The sequence below is a fragment of the Sinohyriopsis cumingii genome, chromosome 6 (genome assembly GCF_028554795.1).
Source record: "Sinohyriopsis cumingii isolate HCF-2022 chromosome 6, ASM2855479v2, whole genome shotgun sequence".
NCBI lineage: Eukaryota > Metazoa > Mollusca > Bivalvia > Unionida > Unionidae > Sinohyriopsis > Sinohyriopsis cumingii.
In genome coordinates this window covers 157,178,922-157,197,824 of record NC_142966.1, presented here as the reverse complement: position 1 = coordinate 157,197,824, position 18,903 = coordinate 157,178,922, and positions in this window count along the sequence as shown.

Below are 18,903 nucleotides of genomic sequence, written 5' to 3'. Positions count from 1 at the left end.
TTATCGAAATGGGATACCAAGCCAAAATGGTTCCCTGGATAAGAGGCAGTATTGGTAGCCCTTAGAAGGGCTTTTTTTGCAGTAGTTCCCCATTTTCTTCTGCTTCTTTACATTTCTCCAGTGCTTTTTCCTCTCAGGTAATTATGGGGAAATGCTAGAGCTGTGTAGTGTAAAACTGTAGTTAGCTGCTTCTACTAGCTGCTGGACTGGGTAGTTCTTGTAGGCCTCTTGATAGATATAGAGATGAAAGTAAGACAAACAGGAGGAAGGGAATTATAATAAATGATTACATTCTGTACTCATTAAATGGATTCAAAGTATAAACCAACTCAAGAGAAATCAAATTCATTTATAATAGTACTTTCTCAGATATTTTGCTTTGAATGTTGAATGTTTGCTCAGATCACATAAACCAATTTAGATAAAAGATTAAGACCATGCTGTGGAATGTTATGAGCTTAAAAATCGCTTATCACTGCTAGAATATTTTTTATGTTATGTTACTACTGTATGTTGACAGCTATTACTGTGCAGATGGATAATCACCTGTTCTATAAATAGCTATGTAGCCGATGCACTCTGCTTGAATTCATCACCTACAATAAGGCTCTAAAATACAATATATATATATATTTGAAACAAACAAAATAACAATACAAATTTTAATAAAACTAAAAATAATAACATTTATGACATTTTAGTTTCTTCTCTCTGAGTTTATCTTGCATTATTTGCTCTCTGCATTGGCAGTTGAGTTTATAACGGGATAAGCTAAGAAAAATAAAATGACACTATTAAATGAAAATAATAAGTAATAAATGAAATAATAGATTGTAAAAATTTTGCTCAGTAGCCCATTTCATACCGAATTTAACCGAGTTGCTCCGTAATTATCCGAATAACCTCCAGAGTTACTTTACACTCCAGCCAATCAACCACTGGTGGGTACATGTACGTAACAAAATAGCGTCCACTGTTGTTTAGAAATATTTCAGAAATAAAATTAATTAAATGATTGAAATTTATATGTAAATTATCCAGAGACTTTCAAAAACAAATCTGATAAACTCATATGAAACGCATTATAGTGACGTTTCGGATGCACAGAAATAGTTTGAACAACTTGCTCTTTGATTGCCAGGATTAAATTTGTTTACTTTGACACCGTTTCCTTACTTACATGTACATGTCCAGATGTAAACAGCTCAAAGCTACTCTCTCGTATAGGTTTGAAATCCGCTCTGGTTTCCAGAAAATAAGACAGGACGGTTCCAATATTAAATTTCGTCAATATCTGCGGCAGCATCACTGTGGAATATGCATTTTTCAACTCGATAAACGATGTTGAAGTAGTTACAGAACTTGATGCTGAAGCGTTAGCCATATTTTGCCTACCACCTATTACGGTCAGCTGACCACTTGCCACATGATCAAAATTCCAAGCAAATTACGAAATTCACCGAAGTCTGCATGAAATGGGCCGTTGACATTACATATACTAGATTTAGTCAATATTAAAATAAAATGAAATTTATTTTCTTTAATTTCAGATTTACACATGTCGACAAAGTATATTCCGCAAAGATTAGTGGATTTTTGTAAAGAAGCACTGTTGGAGGATTCCATGCCAGAAGTGACTGTTGAAATAACAATTTAAAAAAATGGTGTAATTGTGGAAAACAATATTTCAATTAAGTTACTAAAGAGTAAAGTTGAAAAAGAATTAAAACGGAGCAAAAGGCTCTGTTGCCTCTTATGTAATGAGGTGAGAGAGTTGGAAGTGCAGTCACAGGAGGAAAATTAATAAATATTTACAGGAAACATGAATTATGTTGCTTTTTTCTTTCTTATTGTCTATGAAAAATAAAAATAAAATGCAGTGTTGTGTACTAATTGAGATGTATAAAATATCAAACTTGCAAACTAATTTCATTGGAATAAAACAATTGAAAAATACAAACCCCCCCCCATAATACTAATTAGAATAATAACACAATATATGTATGTTTCCAACCTTAATTGTTTTTGTACTCATTGAAACATAATACTTGAAGATAAAAAATCCTTGGATAGATATACAGATGACAGATATATAGTACATTACCTCAGAACATAAAATATGATTTTGTTACAAAGGTGTTTGTCACGTTACAAGTACGGAACAATAGCCAGATTGCAACATGTATATGCTAGACCCCGACACTAATTATTTGCTTCATAAATGTTGCGAGTGTAAGCTGACATAAAAAAAAGATGGGGGAAGCCAGTTGTAATTATTATAACATGGCCATAGGAACTTGTTACTGAGGCCTCATTCTGTGGCATGCGATTCATAGGTAAGTGGCAGGAATTGTCGGTTTGGGCTCAAAAGAACATCAAGTGAGGGTCGTAAATCCACCCTTGACAGACTGCCGGGGAGGGGGCAATGTCTGCTAATTATGTAGACCACGGGTGAATCGACATCCACTCGGAATTAAGCAAGGCGTGGCCACCATTGGAATCACAAGTTTAAATCTAGTCTTTTGAAACTAAACGTCAGTAGTCGCTAACCCATCTTGCAGGAATTACATAAGGAAGTTCTAAGCTACTCCGACGTCATTCGATATTGGCGGGAAACATTGTTATTCTGGGAATTACAAAGGAGATTCAGAAAGGTCAGTGACTTATTTGCATCTAAAATTACACGTGCTGCTCATTTCTGAAGTTTATAAATCCTGTCAAGCTCAGATTTAGCACAGTTTCTCCATACATTAGAACAATAATCCATTGTTGGAAGAATATATGATTTGTAGTATAGATTGCGAGTTTCCGTTGGTAAATATTTCTTGATTCTGCTGAGAAGGGCAATTTTGAATGACAGTGTTTCACAAAGCTTATCAATATGGTCATTCCATAATAAATTATTATCTATGGACACACCTACAAGCCTTTCATGTTTGACATTTTCTAATGGATGATTATTTATTGCAAGAGATAGTTTTGGGTTCCCTGACTTGTGTAGCTTTTGTGATGTCCCCTAAATCATACATTTTGTTTTACCTTCATTAATTATCATCCTATTTTGTTGTGCCCAGTTTTGGACACTAATAAGGTCAGAGTTCAGTCTTGTTTGGATAACTTCAGTATCAGAGCTAGATGTATACAAGGTTGCATCATCTGCAAACAAATCTGTATTTGTGGATTCATTATTTAATGGTAGATCATTGATATAGATAAGGAAGAGAGGGCCCAAAACTGAGCCTTGAGGGACTCCTGAATGAATAGTGTGAGTTTGAGAGCCAATATTGCCAATGCTTACTTGTTGAGACCTTTGGTTTAGGTATGATCTAAACCAGTTTAAAGAAGGATTGTCAAACATGTAACAGTTCAACGTTTGCAGCAGAATTTCATGATCAATAAGATCAAAGGCTTTCTTGAAGTCAACAAAAACAATCCCAGTCATATGTCCATTATGCATTTCCTTCAGCCAAAGATCAATTAATTTGGTAAGTTCTGTTTGGCACGAGTGGTACTTTCTAAATCCTGATTGCGCTTTATGAAATAGAGAGTATGTTTCAAAAAATGTATAGACCTGAATGGCTACATGCTTATCAAACAGTTTTGACAGTACAGGTAGAATTGATATTGGTCTGTAATTTCCTGGATCCTCCTTTTTCTCATTTCTTAAAGATAGGTGGAACCTTTGCACATTTCAGTGTTTCTGGAAACTTACCACTCATTAGTCAATGTTAAAATCACCTAATATGATAGTTTCTAAATCTTCCTTTAGTAATGCTTTTTGAATTTGAACCTCAAATCTATCAATTCAATCAGCTGTTGAACTAGGTGGCCTGTAAACTGAACATAAGAGTATTGGCTTTGATTGGGCAAGGGTTACTTCAATCCAGATACTCTCTATCCTAATTGTCTCTAGCTCAACATGTCTGTTATAACTAATGGAACTGTCTACATAGAGAAGAACACCCCCATCCCCCAAGGAGTCTTTATCTTTCCTTAAAAGTTGAAGCCCTGTATTTTGAGAGCCAAATCATCAATATCATCGGAAAGAAAGGTTTCACGTAGACCTAGAATATTGACTGATCGAGTTTGCTGTAATATTAACTTTATCTTATTCAGTTTAGGGAGGATGTGTTGAATATTTAGGTTGATTACTTGCAGACCTCTTTTGAGGTGCCCAAAGACATGACAATTTTGATCAGAGGATTGACTTTCAGGCAAGGTAGTATGCCATGTATTGTTTTTAGACTTGACAGATTTCTTTATATTGCCTTATTTACATAAACACATGAAGAAGATAACATACAAGATCCATCTGTTGTACCATGACCACATGTAGTGAATATATGAGAATGTTCATTATGAGACTGATTTACATACATTCAAGAAGACATATTAGACACTTGGTGAGTCTCAGAGGGAGAAGTAACTAGAACAGTATCACATAGTTGTTTACAAGTTAACAAGTTGCACTTTGTACACAAATCAGATAGTGCCTGAAACCTGTTTATAGAATTATAATTATCACATTGAAAAGTATACACATATTCTAATGCATTTTGTTGCTGGATATCTGTTGCATAGGCCTGTACATCATAGCCTTCTACCTACTGGTATGTGCACAACTTTTGCTCATGTCCTAGTTCGGTACAAAGATGGCAATGAATGTTTTCCATGCAGACACCGCTGTGTTTCATGACCATGCTCTCCACAATACAAACATTTGTCTGACTCGTGCCTAACCCCTTTTATAAGTCTTATGTACTGGTCAATATTTCTAAGGAGCATGCCAGTACCTCTGTTGGACAAGTGGATTTGGTCTCTCTGGTATAATTGTTGGTTCACTTGATTATCTTTGAAGAAGGTCCTGTATTGTGGAACAAAGAGTATTTGGAAATTTTCACACAACATACTTAGGGTGTCATTTAGATGAGTCATAAGTACATCCCTTCTTGGTGGTTGTTGTTGTTGTTGTGGGGTTTAACGCCATTTTTCAGCACGATAGGCTATATATGGCGACCAGTATTAATGGTGGAGGAAGAATCCGGAAAACCCCGGAAAGAACCACTGACCCACGAGAAGCTACTGGCAGCTTTCTCACATGCCCACATTGGCTGAATCTTAGACTCGAACCGCTGCAGACAGAGGTGAGATGGCAGTGATCCGTAACGAAGAGCACTTTAGACCACTCGGCCACTCGGGGCCCCCCCTTCTTGGTGGTAGACCTGAGATGATTATTTTACACTGTGTGTTTTTGGACTGATGGCATACAACAAGCTTTCATAATCATCCTCAATGCCCTTCAAAGATTGGCCATTACTGTAATTATTGCCACCAATGAGAAGAATTACAGTATGATATGGTGACATCCATTTCCAATATTTTTTTCTGTAATAGTGTTAATAGTTGCACCTCTATGGGTTTTTGCGTCAGATTTATATAACCCTCTTATTCTTGCTCCTTTGATTATTGATCATCCTATACAACTAGTGTCTTATCCAGTACCAGAATAGGGCTAAGAAGTCTAATCGTATGCAAGTATACAACTACAGTGTCTTATCCAGTACCAGAATGGGGCTAAAAAGTCTAATCTTATGCAAGTATACAACAATAATTTCTTATCCAGTACCAGAATAGGGCTAAAAAGTCTAATCTTATGCAAGTATACAACTAGAATGTCTTATCCAGTACCAGAATAGGGCTATAAAGTCTAATCTTATGCAAGTATACAACAATAATTTCTTATCCAGTACCAGAATAGGGCTAAAAAGTCTAATCTTATGCAAGTATACAACTAGAGTATACAACTAGTGTCTTATCCAGTACCAGAATAGGGCTAAACAGTCTAATCTTATGCAAGTATACAAATAGATTGTCTTATCCAGTACCAGAATGGGGCTAAAAAGTCTAATCTTATGAAAGTATACAACTAGTGTCTTATCCAGTACCAGAACAGGGCTAAAAAGTCTAATCTTATGCAAGTATAGAACTAGAGCATCTTATCCAGTACCAGAATGGGGCTAAAAAGTCTAATCTTATGCAAGTATAGAACTAGAGTGTCTTATCCAGTACCAGAATGGGGCTAAAAAGTCTAATCTTATGCAAGTATAGAACTAGAATGTCTTATCCAGTACCAGAACAGGGCTAAAAAGTCTAATCTTATGCAAGTATACAACTAGAATGTCTTATCCAGTACCAGAACAGGGCTAAAAAGTCTAATCTTATGCAAGTATACAACTAGTGTCTTATCCAGTACCAGAACAGGGCTAAAATGTCTAATCTTATGCAAGTATACAACTAGAATGTCTTATCCAGTACCAGAACAGGGCTAAAAAGTCTAATCTTATGCAAGTATACAACTAGAATGTCTTATCCAGTACCAGAATGGGGCTAAAAAGTCTAATCTTATGCAAGTATACAACTAGAATGTCTTATCCAGTACCAGAATGGGGCTAAAAAGTCTAATCATACACATGCATAAGACTATGATGTCTAACTGTATACCAGAATATGGTTAGAAAAAATATAATCTTTATACAAAATACAGTACTTAAAGTTACTTACCATATACCAGAAAAAAATTAGAAAGTATTATATTACACAAGAATAAGCAGAGAGTGTCATACCCTATAACAGAATAAGGCTAGAAAAGTCTCATCTTCAACAGCTAGAAAATTATAGTGTGTTATCCATCACCAAAATAGGGCTAGGAAATATAACCTTATACATGTATAAAGCTATGGTGTCTTACCATATACGAGAATAAAGTTGAAAGTTCAAATTGTATAAACGTATAAGCATAGGGTGTCTTACTTTTTACCAAAATATGATTAGAAAGTCTGATCTTGTACAAATACAAGACTAGGGTGTCTTACCTGATACCAGAATAAGGTTAGAAAGTCTCATCTTATACAAATACAAGACATGGGTGTCTTACCTTATACCAGAATAAGGGTAGAAAGTCTCATCTTATACAAATACAAGACTAGGGTGTCTTACTTTATACCAGAATAAGGTTAAAAAGTCTCATCTTGTATAAAAATACAAGACTAGGGTGTCTTACCTTATACCAGAATAAGGGTGGAAAGTCTCATCTTACACAAGAATAAGCATAGCATGTCTTACCCTATACCAGAATAAGGTTATATAACATTATACAAGCATAATATTAGGATCTCTTACTGTATATCAGAATAAGCATAGGGTGTCTTACCTTATACCAGATTAAGGTTAGAAAGTCTTATAAAAATACAAGACTAGGGTGTCTTACCCTATACCAGAATAAGATTAGATATCATAATATTATACAAGCATAATATTAGGAACTCTTACTGTATATCAGAATAAGCATAGACCGTCTTACCTTATACCAGAATAAGGTTTGATAGTATGTTATATAAGTATAATATCATGGTGTCTTATTTTACACCAGAATAAGCACAGAATGTCTTACCTTATACAAGAATAAGGTTAGAAAGTCTTATGAAAATAAAAGACTAGGGTGTCTTACCGTATACCAGAATAAGGTTAGAAAGTCTCATCATATACAAATACAAGACATGGGTGTCTTACCTTATACCAGAATAAGGTTAGAAAGTCTCATCTTATATAAAAATACAAGACTAGGGTGTCTTACCTTATACCAGAATAAGGTCAAAAAGTCTCATCTTATACAAGAATAAGCATAGCATGTCTTACCCTATACCAGAATAAAGTTAGATATTATAGTATTATACAAGCATAATATTAGGATCTCTTACTGTATATCAGAATAAGCATAGGGTGTCTTACCTTATACCAGAATAAGGTTAGAAAGTCTTATAAAAATACAAGACTAGGGTATCTTACCTTATACCAGAATAAGGTTAGAAAGTCTCATCTTATAAAAATACAAGACTAGGATGTCTTACCTTATACCAGAACAAGGTTAGAAAGTCTAATCTAATATAAAAATACAAGACTAGGGTGTCTTACCTTATACCAGAATTAGGTTAGAAAGTCTCATCTTATAAAAATACAAGACTAGGGTGTCTTACCTTATACAAGAATAAGGTTAAAAAGTCTCATCTTATACAAGAATAAGCATAGCATGTCTTACCCTATACCAGAATAAAGTTAGATATTATAGTATATTATACAAGCATAATATTAGGATCTCTTACTGTATATCAGAATAAGCATAGGGTGTCTTACCTTATACCAGAATAAGGTTAGAAAGTCTTATAAAAATACAAGACTAGGGTATCTTACCTTATACCAGAATAAGGTTAGAAAGTCTCATCTTATAAAAATACAAGACTAGGATGTCTTACCTTATACCAGAACAAGGTTAGAAAGTCTAATCTAATATAAAAATACAAGACTAGGGTGTCTTACCTTATACCAGAATTAGGTTAGAAAGTCTCATCTTATAAAAATACAAGACTAGGGTGTCTTACCTTATACAAGAATAAGGACAGAAAGTCTCATCTTATACAAATACATGACTAGGGTGTCTTACCTTATACCAGAACAAGGTTAGAAAGTCTCATCTTATATAAAAATACAAGACTAGGGTGTCTTACCCTATACCAGAATAAGGTTAAAAAGTCTCATCTTATACAAGAATAAGCACAGCATGTCTTACCCTAAGCAGCAGGGAGGGGGAACAGACCAAAACAGTTTTACAAGTAACCCCTTCTAGGAAACTATTCCTCGATAGAGGGCTTATTTCGACGAAATAAACCCTTCTATTCAGATCATAGAATAAAAAAAAATGTCCCCAAAAATTCGGAGAGTCTCTCCTCGAGAAATTTTTCGAATTTCCAGGGGAAAATGCAATACATTTCCGCTGGCAACTTGGTTTACTTCAATAAATCTGAAACAGTTTCCGGGGGGGGGGGTCGTTATTGAAAAATCCATGGGGTGGGTCCAGCCCCCCCTGCTGCTCTACGAAATGAGTTTCCAAGGAAAAACATTTTTATGTTAACCATACAATGTATCAAGTCCAATACGGTATCTTGTTCTGGGATCGTGTAAATTTATTGTCACAAATCCGTGAGGTTTTCTTTGAGCATGACTGAAGAAATTTTTAAATTTATTTAAATCCATATCGCCACCACACCAGGTTTGATGAATATTTCTCAGCGTATGAACATCAACTCCATTAAACACAGCAAGAAGATTACAGTTATCCCTGATTACTTTTGGTATTTGTGTGTAACGTTGAGTAACATAAATGACATCGGTGTTTTTATGACGACCCCGGGAAAATATTCTTGCAGGATTTTTTTGCTTGTCCAGCATCACATCATCATACACTACTAGGTTATTTATTTCCCCGTTAAGGTCTTCCACGGACGGAGCTTCTTCAATATCAGTTATAAATTCAACAACATCCTCGCCGTCTTCACTCAGCGCTTTTGCACTCTCATTAAAATCTTTAATAACATCATAACAACGTTGATCATCCACAGACGGAGCTATCAAGTATAGTTTGTCCCATTTCATCCACTTCATTATCATGTTCAGTAGCAGTTGCGTTTTACCTGATCCTGACGGTCCTATGATGATCATTCTGATAGAATTTGGTAGCACGGAATTATGCTTGACTGGTTCTTTCCTTCGCGTCGCAGAAAAATCAGTGATCTCCATTTGGATATAAGGAATAATAATTATGGATTTATATTGTGTAAAGTGTAAGGCACGAACCCCTACAAACGACATAACAACCATTACAACAAAAAATAACAGACAAGCACTTTCTGGTAAGTGTGCGCGATGTGGCACAAAAAAATTTAGATTTCAAAAAAAAAGTCTGACAAAGTCAGCGGAGGTGACATTGCAGCAACCCTCGGACGACTTCCAGGTACCCCTTGGGCTAAATATCCCGGAGAAAAGCATCTCCCAGGATACAATTACTGCGGTCCAGGGACCCGACTAGATATCAGACTTGATGAACAATCTAAACCAAAACCGGGAGAGTATCCGATAAACGCTATCGACGCAGCGTGTCACATACATGATGTTGCTTATCGAAGTAAAGCTCTACAAGACAGGCATATCGCGGATGTGAAATTAATTCATGCACTAAGCGCCATAAAAAATAAATCATTTAAGGAGTCACTCGCTAATTGGTTAGTAAGATCAGCGATGAAATCTAAATTAGCATTAGGCGCTGGATAATTAATAACAATGGAAGCGATTTATTATTCCCCGGCCGGATACTGGAGAGGTAACTCAGCAATTAATAAACTCGCCAACGCGGCATCAGTAACACGCGAGGTTGCCAAAAAATGGCTGTCAAAACAAGCAATATGGCAAATCTACTTACCACCACCTCGACAAATCAACTTTGCACATTTTGATGTTAGTACCCCCAATGAAGTTCATCAGGCTGACATACTATTCCTGCCTCATGATACTGTCCGTAGAAAAACATACAAATACGCGCTAACAGTAGTTGATGTTGCTAGTAGATACAAAGAAGCAGAACCGTTAGCGACTAAAACAGCCGCTGAAGTTGCCTCTGCGTTTAAACGAATTTATCAGCGAGGACCTCTAAGCTGGCCCCGATTATTACAAGTTGATCCTGGTAAAGAATTTCAGGGCGCGGTATCATCACTGACAAAGCAGCATAACGTTGTTATACGACGAGGGCATACTGAAATTCATCGGGATCAGGCAATTGTTGAGCGATTTAATAGAACACTCGCTGAGAGATTATTCGGATACCAGTACGCGAGGGAATTCATTTACGATACGAGATCTCGTGAATGGGTTGCAAGACTGCCAAACGTGATAGCCGCGCTGAATAATGAAATTACCAGAACAACAAACATGAGACCTGTAAATGCAATCACAAAAAAATATATACCCCCTGTCAGTGAACGCGGACATGTTTCAACGCAGCCAGGTACGCTAGCGTCCCCACTGCTGGGTAATGTCACCGTTAGGTATTTATACGAACCAGGCGAACTAGAAGGAGGAAAAAAAAGGGCAACTGATCCTATATGGAGCGTTACAACACACAAGATATCTAGCATAACCAGATCAACTGGGAGAAACGCAATTTACAGATTAGATTCAACTGCTCCTCAGCGTGGATTCACACGCGAGCAACTTCAGGTGATTCCCACGGATACACAATTACCACCCCGATCACTTAAATAACTGCAGCAGCACCTCTGCGTCGATTACACTCAAGACAGGTCAGCATTACATTTTCACGCGTATGACCGCGATTACTATCTATTCTATCTACGGTAAATTGCCTTGGATTATTTTTCGAATACTGCCACAGCAATAAACAATTACAACTCGCGCAGTGATTATTCTGCTGTTGTTGTAATTGTATAATGAGTGTTTCGTCGAGATCAAACTCGTTACCATTTTTTTTGTCGCTCTGTTTGTAACCGGCTAATTTCTTTCTTATTGTATCATCAACGATTGATCTGTTGATGCTGTCGTTGACAACATCATCTAATACAATTCTTTGTAACTGAGCTATCCTTCTTACTCTTGACACGGCTAAATAAACTAAATTTGACCACTCGATGCGATCATCAACAATCCAAACTGTTGTATCTGAAATAGTTAGTCCCTGCGAACTGTGGATGGTCATAGCGTATCCTAGCGTCCACGGGGATTTGCTCATTTTCAGTGCCTGTTCGACAGCATCAACATCAACGATAACAATATCATTTAATACTAAATTTTGTTTTTCCGATTTTCCTGGAATATCAACATCAATATTCTGCAATCGCGTATCAGCTGGTCTATAACACAACGGCACGCCCAACATGGGAAATTTCTTCTGATGTAACTGAAATAACCGCTGCTGAAGTGTGTCCCTGACTATCTTTCTACTTGCCACAATTAAATCACCTGGTTTCCACGTTTCCCAAAAGTCGCTCAGCTCCGTCTGTGGAATTATTTCACGCATTATCTCACACTGGACTTTATTGGTTTGTAGCCTGATCAACGCCTTAAACTCTTTCAGCGTTTCATCGAGTGCTCTAACATCGTTAGTTATTTCCTCATAATAATCTACAAAAGTTTTCAGCCACGTGTGTGGAGATTCACCTGTAAATGGGGGTGGTTGACCATGATCGCCGCACATCACCACTGCGGTATTTTTCTTTAGCAGCCAATCCAGAAACTGTTTTAATGTATCCAACGGCACAGTGTCTATCTCATCCCAGATTATTTTCTCGGGAATATATTTCGTTCCCATTCGTTCAGGTGTCCACGTGCCGCCGCTGTATTTGAAAAAACTGTGATACGTGCACGCGTTAACATCCCGTTGTCTCATCTCCCTGGCAAGTCTGTGTGTGGGAGTCAGCACGACCAAGTCAGAACCGCGAAATAATTCAATCACCCGAGTTGTCTTACCAGAACCACCAGGCCCGTTTAGATAAACTGTTTTGTGTCTTGTAACAGGATCGTGCACCGGCGGCAACAACGAAGTTGCCCCCGACGAAGACATTTCTGCGCTGCGATACTCATCCACGATTTCAACGTCAGCTGATTCACAATATCCCTGTAACATTTCATTCTTTATTCTCCACGAGCCCCACGATGGATCATCCGATATAACATTATTCAACGCCGCTAAGTGTTTTTTATCGATATAAAATGAATCCGTTGCAACTCTTACTGCGTCAACGGGGAATCTATTAATCATCGACAACAAATTTATGGATACATAAGCTAGCATCGAAGATCTCAAATGTGTGTACTGAGATGATTCTCCGTCGATATAACTAAAAACAGTCCCTAATTTTTCCCCGTTTGACAGAAACACATCTTCGCGGTTACAGAACATGTTGTTCGTGGCTGCATCAGCGACAACAAGATCCAATTCAGTCTTGTCCATGATTAATCGACTGTGATGTTGTTTATGATCATACGCTCCACCTTGAGTGAATTTCCCTATTATTCTTCGTCCTAGATCTTTTGCTGTGCTTTCGTCATTTCTGAGTTTGTTTTTAAGTACTTCAGGAGCTTCCTTGATGATAGCGTCGATAGAAGTTTCTGGATGTTCTCGTGACCAATCTTCGATGACTTCTTCTCGCGTTGGAGTTGGCAACCAAACTTCGGTTTGACGACAATAACATATAATCGCTTCGCTGACCGTCAGTGACAACAGTATTCGACTGTCAAGCATGTATCGCAATAACACTATCGGTGCCCATCGCTTCTCAACGAAATGTCTGCCAAACCAAACATAACACACAGGATGTAAATCCTTAGCGAATTTAAACGACGACACACAAGCAAATCCGGTCAAGTCAAAATCAGGCAATGGTCCATTTACAGCAACTCTTGTCATCGAGTTTGTAACGTGGCCAAACCGTTTAAAATATTCGCTGCATTCTCCACGCCCAAGGAAACTTCCTGGATAACACGCCGTCATGTCCACGGATATCATACCGCGGTAATCATATCGAGTATTCCACAAACCGCCGTGTCCGTATTCGACACAGCTCTGTTGGATATCCCCAAGAAAACTTTTCGGAGTTGGTCTCCATGAATTTCGTTCCCGGGCTACATGTGCGGCAACACCCGGGACAGTAAAACAGTGTGTCAGTAACGTATCAATGTCCGTCGCATGATATTTTTCTGCGAGTTTTTTCATTTCGTGCTGTAACGCCATTGTTCTGTATATTTCCCCGTCGGGTCTCACAAACTGATCATATTCTCCATCTTCGCTACTTCTGAATAACCACACAGACACCGGATCGGTTTTACTTATCTGATAAATAAAATCAAACATGGAGTGCCTCGCACTCTCCCCGTTAGCGGTTCCGCTCGGCAATTCCGGATAATACTTCACAACACGGTCTCGCGGGAATATCCTAACCGAGTCAGTCCAGGCGTGACTGTTATGATCGATAATAGTTATTGGTGCTCCACGGGAATCATATTTACACGCATACAATACCGTACCGGTTAACGATGAAACCGTTATAGGAAATTTTAGCAATCGCTCTAGCTCAGCAACATCATTTATTGACGCTCCTTTATCCGCTACTCGTGTCGCCCACGCTGTTATTTTAGTTTGTCTTAGCGGTGTTAGGCCGTTTCCTCGCATTGCATTTTTAAAATGTTCCATTACTCTCTCAGCTACACAATTCATCTTTGACTCTGTCAACGGCGACACCTTCATCGGTTTGAGTTTATCAACGCGTGGTTTCTTCATCGGATAAATTCCATAAATGACTGCGGTCACAGGATACGCTCTGGCATAATATGGTATATCAATCCCAACAAGTACTCCCGGGTTTGAGTCTTTACTTAACAGAACGGTTTTTCCACGAACCCCCTTGGCATCAAGAACAGGGTCTAGTTTGTCTCTGATAATCCACTTTCCGTCGTCGACTCCAACAATAAATTTTATCTGTATGAAATATCTTCTATCGTCGAGATACCCAATTATGTTACGCGCGATTGTATCGTTCATGGTAGCATCAATGATACGGCCACGAGAACCCCTTGGGGTTCCAGAAATGCCCGCGTCGGGGATAATTTTATACGAAGACCACGTGTGTGCGGCACCATCACGACGAAACTCTTCTTTGGCGTTCTTGATAACACCAATTACCGTTGCTAACTCTCTTCGTCGTGGATCAGCGGTTAACCGGTCAAGATCGAATCGAGAACCTGATACAGGTTTTATTCTGGATAGTCTTTCAAATTCCTCCATATTATAATTAAGACAAGTATTTAAATAGACAAAAATATTATATATAATGAACGGAAACTCAAAGAGTTTCTCATGCAAGTGGATTAAACTTAATTCATCAGCGCCGTGTAGCAGACGTTGCAGAGGCGAATACTGTGGACAACATGCTCAACAGGTCCGCGGGGGAAGTCTAGGACCGATACCGTGTATCAGATGCGGCATTGGAGTACGAGGAAAAACGCAATTATGTTCAGCGTGTGGTGGAAAACGCTATCGAGAACTAAAACGGTATTATGATAAAAAAAATCCAGACTGTGATAACACTCTCTCGGAGCGTGATTACATAAATAAGTTTTCAGACAAATTATGAATTAGACAAATGATTTGCTTATAGTATAATGAATCAAGAATTTGTTCCACATCCAACTATTCCAAATTATGAGGCAAACCGAGATGGCATAGTACGACACTGCACGCGAAGACGACCAGTTGGTGGAGTTGATAATGGTGGTTATTTAAGATTTACTGCCACGTGCTCAAAGAGGTATTTATGTCATCGTTTCGTCTATGAATGTTTCTTTGGAGTGATCCCTAAGGGTTTTGTCATTGGTCACATTAACGGTAACATACTTGATAACTCTATAAACAATCTTCGCGTGGTCACTCAGAGCAAGAACTGCCTACTGGGTAACACAGGGCGTTGTAAAACAGTTGCAAGAAAAGCTATTAAATCTATAAACGCAATTACAGGTGAAGAAATTGTATTCCAGTCAATAAACGCCGCCGGTAGGTATTTCGGTATTTGTCCACCTGTTGTACAGCGTGTCGCAACCGGGATCTACAAAACAGCATTTTCCAAGAAGCTCAAACAGAAGATTTCATTCTGTTATATCATTGACACAAACAACGATATAATATAAGACCTGTAAATGCAATCACAAAAAAAAAATCCTAACAAAGAACAGTAACCGGAAGAGTACCGGGTAGAAACACAAAGTGTTTCCAGTGATAACCGCTTATCTACGTGTGTGTTTTTGTTATCGTTGAAAACTCAAAGAGTTTCTCGTGCTAGCATCGCTCAGTAAAGTATTTCTGTGGAAGTCCAAGGGACTTCTCAGAAACGCTAGCGTTTCCCAATTTAAAAATATGAAAATATATAATAATATGAATCACGAAAACATAAATACCATTCTTGTTGAAATTAAAGAATTACAACAGCGAGGTTTTAATATTTTACTAGACACTGAAACAATTATGTCAGATTTTGAATCCCTGAATGAGCTATCAACGAAGAAGAACAATCTCCCTGCGTGTTATAGGTTCATTAAAAATATACAGAATCGTGTTTACAAATCACTTGCCACGATAACGTCCAATCAGGTATCTGAATTTATTCCACTATGTCGTGCAGTTGAGAAGATTCGTCTTGGATTGTCACACGAGTATGAGACTCGAAAATTAATTAACACCAGGGTGAGACTGTTGCGAGGTTATATAAAGGACGCGGAAATGCCTACATGTACTAGTATTTGTGACCCCGAGGAAGTATAAATGCACGAGTCAAAGAGACTTCTCACGGTAAAAAAAAAGTGTATTATTTTTTTTTGTATTTCCAATTTCAGAGTGTGTGAAACGCATAGCGTTTTCCACTCAAAGAGTTTTCGAAATGTTTTACATGAGAAGTCCTTAGACTTCCAGGATTTGCTTGAGCGCTTCAGCATCAATACAACAATGAGAATAGTTCATGATCTGTTCTCGTTGACACCAAGCTGTGATCATATGATTTTGCTGTAACTGCGTCAATTGTGACCGCGTCAACAAGAAGTCTTCGTCGCCGTACACGTCAACGATTATTTTAACGGGGAAATACTGTTCCGGGGACTGAATCTTTGAGTTTCCAGAAACGCTAGCGTTTCCAAATGCGGTTTTTATTGCCTCGTGAAGAATTTGCTTATCATGAATATGAACTCGTGCGTGAATGTATTCATACATTATACACAACTGTTTTTTTTTTAATTGTGAAACGCTATGCGTGGAAACTCTTCGAGTTTCAGGACTTCACCAGTAAGTTTATACTGACGGTCTCGCCACGCAGGTCCAACAAATTCCCCCGTTGGTCGGCAAGTTTGAAATTTATCGTTGACAACCACGGATTATTACACCGTAGATAGACAGGATTGATTGGTTCTTGCACAATCAGAAAACCAGGGGGGTCTTTTGGTGTGAACGTATACAGGATAAACCCCTGTTGGGCCGTCGTTGTGTCAGCGCTAGCGCTGCCAGCGCTGTAGCTACCGTCGATGACGTCACATACAAGATTGACCGCGATAACATCTGTGATATTTACGATCCCGACGGAGATGTGTCTGCCATCGGCGGATGTACTGTTGTCGTGCTTGAGAATAACAGGTTCTGGTCTTGTTCGCGTGTACGCGGCAAGAATATCTTCGAAAGATTTATCGATGAGATCTTGGACTGATTTTCTCAGCGCGGGCGCGTTATATCCAGGAAGTTTAAACTCTGGAATATCACTATCGGAAATATTATACAATTTTGTAAATTTTTTTCTTTCTTCCGTGTTAGGATCAAGAAGAAGATTTTGAATTACTATTTGATGTATTTTTTCCATCGCGGCTGCGAGTTTATTTAGTTTTTCTAACGTCGTGATAATTTTATTACGAGTCGCGATTTTATCACTGGAAGAAATATACTCTTGAAAATACCACCGCAATAGTCTTAGCTGTTCTTGATGATATTGTTTGATCGGAACAAATAACTCATGTTCTATCCCGCGTATGTCCATATTATGGGAACCAGGGTACTCGGTTCGGAGAAATCCTACCCACAAATTGTCTTTGGAGATATTCGAGAAATAAATATCATCATATAGTGGTGGAGTTTGAGGTCTACCCTCCCTGTCGGTCCGCGGTCTCGCGAAAAGGTCGTGTACTTCTTCCTTCGTAGTCTCGAAATCCGATTTTTTAGGTTCTGGTGGACCCGGTTCGACCTCGGGTCGTTTTTGTGGCCATCCTAATACTGTTCGAATTGAGCTGTTGTAAATATCAACAGCGTATCCCGGTGTTGAGATTTCAATGACCGTAGACAGCGTTGGTTCATGAGCTGTTATAGATATTTTGGGTTCCTTACCGGTGATTTGTTTTATTTGGCGTTGTATTTCATTGTTGATTTCTTCGATCTGATAACTCCCAGTGGGTAGCGTAATTGTATTCCAGTCGTGGGAGTCGACCGAGTCGGCTTTGGTTTTCCACGAAAACACAAACGAATTATTCGGCTGCTGACCACCAAATGATGCCGACCTGATATTGGGCCAGCTGTGATACACACTGAGCTTTGCTAACGCGATTTCACTCGCACGAATTGGAGTTGGAAAATTAATGCTGAATTCTGGTTTCGTGGAACACACTGAGATCATTGTGGTCCTTACCGGTGTTGTGTTTGTGACTATTTGTTGAAGCAGTTCTTGTGACATTATTTATTTGTTTAGTTTTCAAATAGTCATTGTACGCATCTGACATTAGTTTGAATTCAGAATCTGATATCAACGCAGCGTCGCTGGATTGCGCGTCTAACGATGATGATATCAGCGATGATAATTTCTGATATGCGGTCGTGGCTGTATTTAATTTTGTCGTGTAATCGTGTAATTTTGTGTTAGCACACGAGGATATTTTTTTTGCTATGATGCCGAAAACTCCTGCTGTTGCTGTAGCAGCGGAAACAGAGATCGTGGCAGCGACTACTGCAGTCACTGGAGTGACCGCTGATAGTATTACTCCCGCGGATGCAACAACGGCGGATACTGAATAAACCATAACGTCTAACACTGTTATGCGTCTGCGGTATTTTTTTACTTTTTGACTGGTTACTTCGATGACAGTTTTTAACTCAGATTGCCACTCACGGACTTGATTGTATCGATATTGTTGAGCATCTGGAAATCCTTCGAATTTCAACGTTGACATTTATTTAAAAATCGCTGGCGATTTCAATTACTGGTAATTTTCAATTACGTAACCAATTGAGGCGTTGCAGCGACGAATTCCAAACACCACCAGTAAGATGTTGATGTTAAAGTATCGTCCTCGGCTTCAAGCATAAATGTTTCCTCGGTTCCGCTGTTTAGTATTACAGTGCAAACCGGGGAATACCTATCGGTGGAGGGTCTCCAAGGATATGTTGTGAAGATTTCAAATTTAGCGGCTGAAAACACAGACAACCTG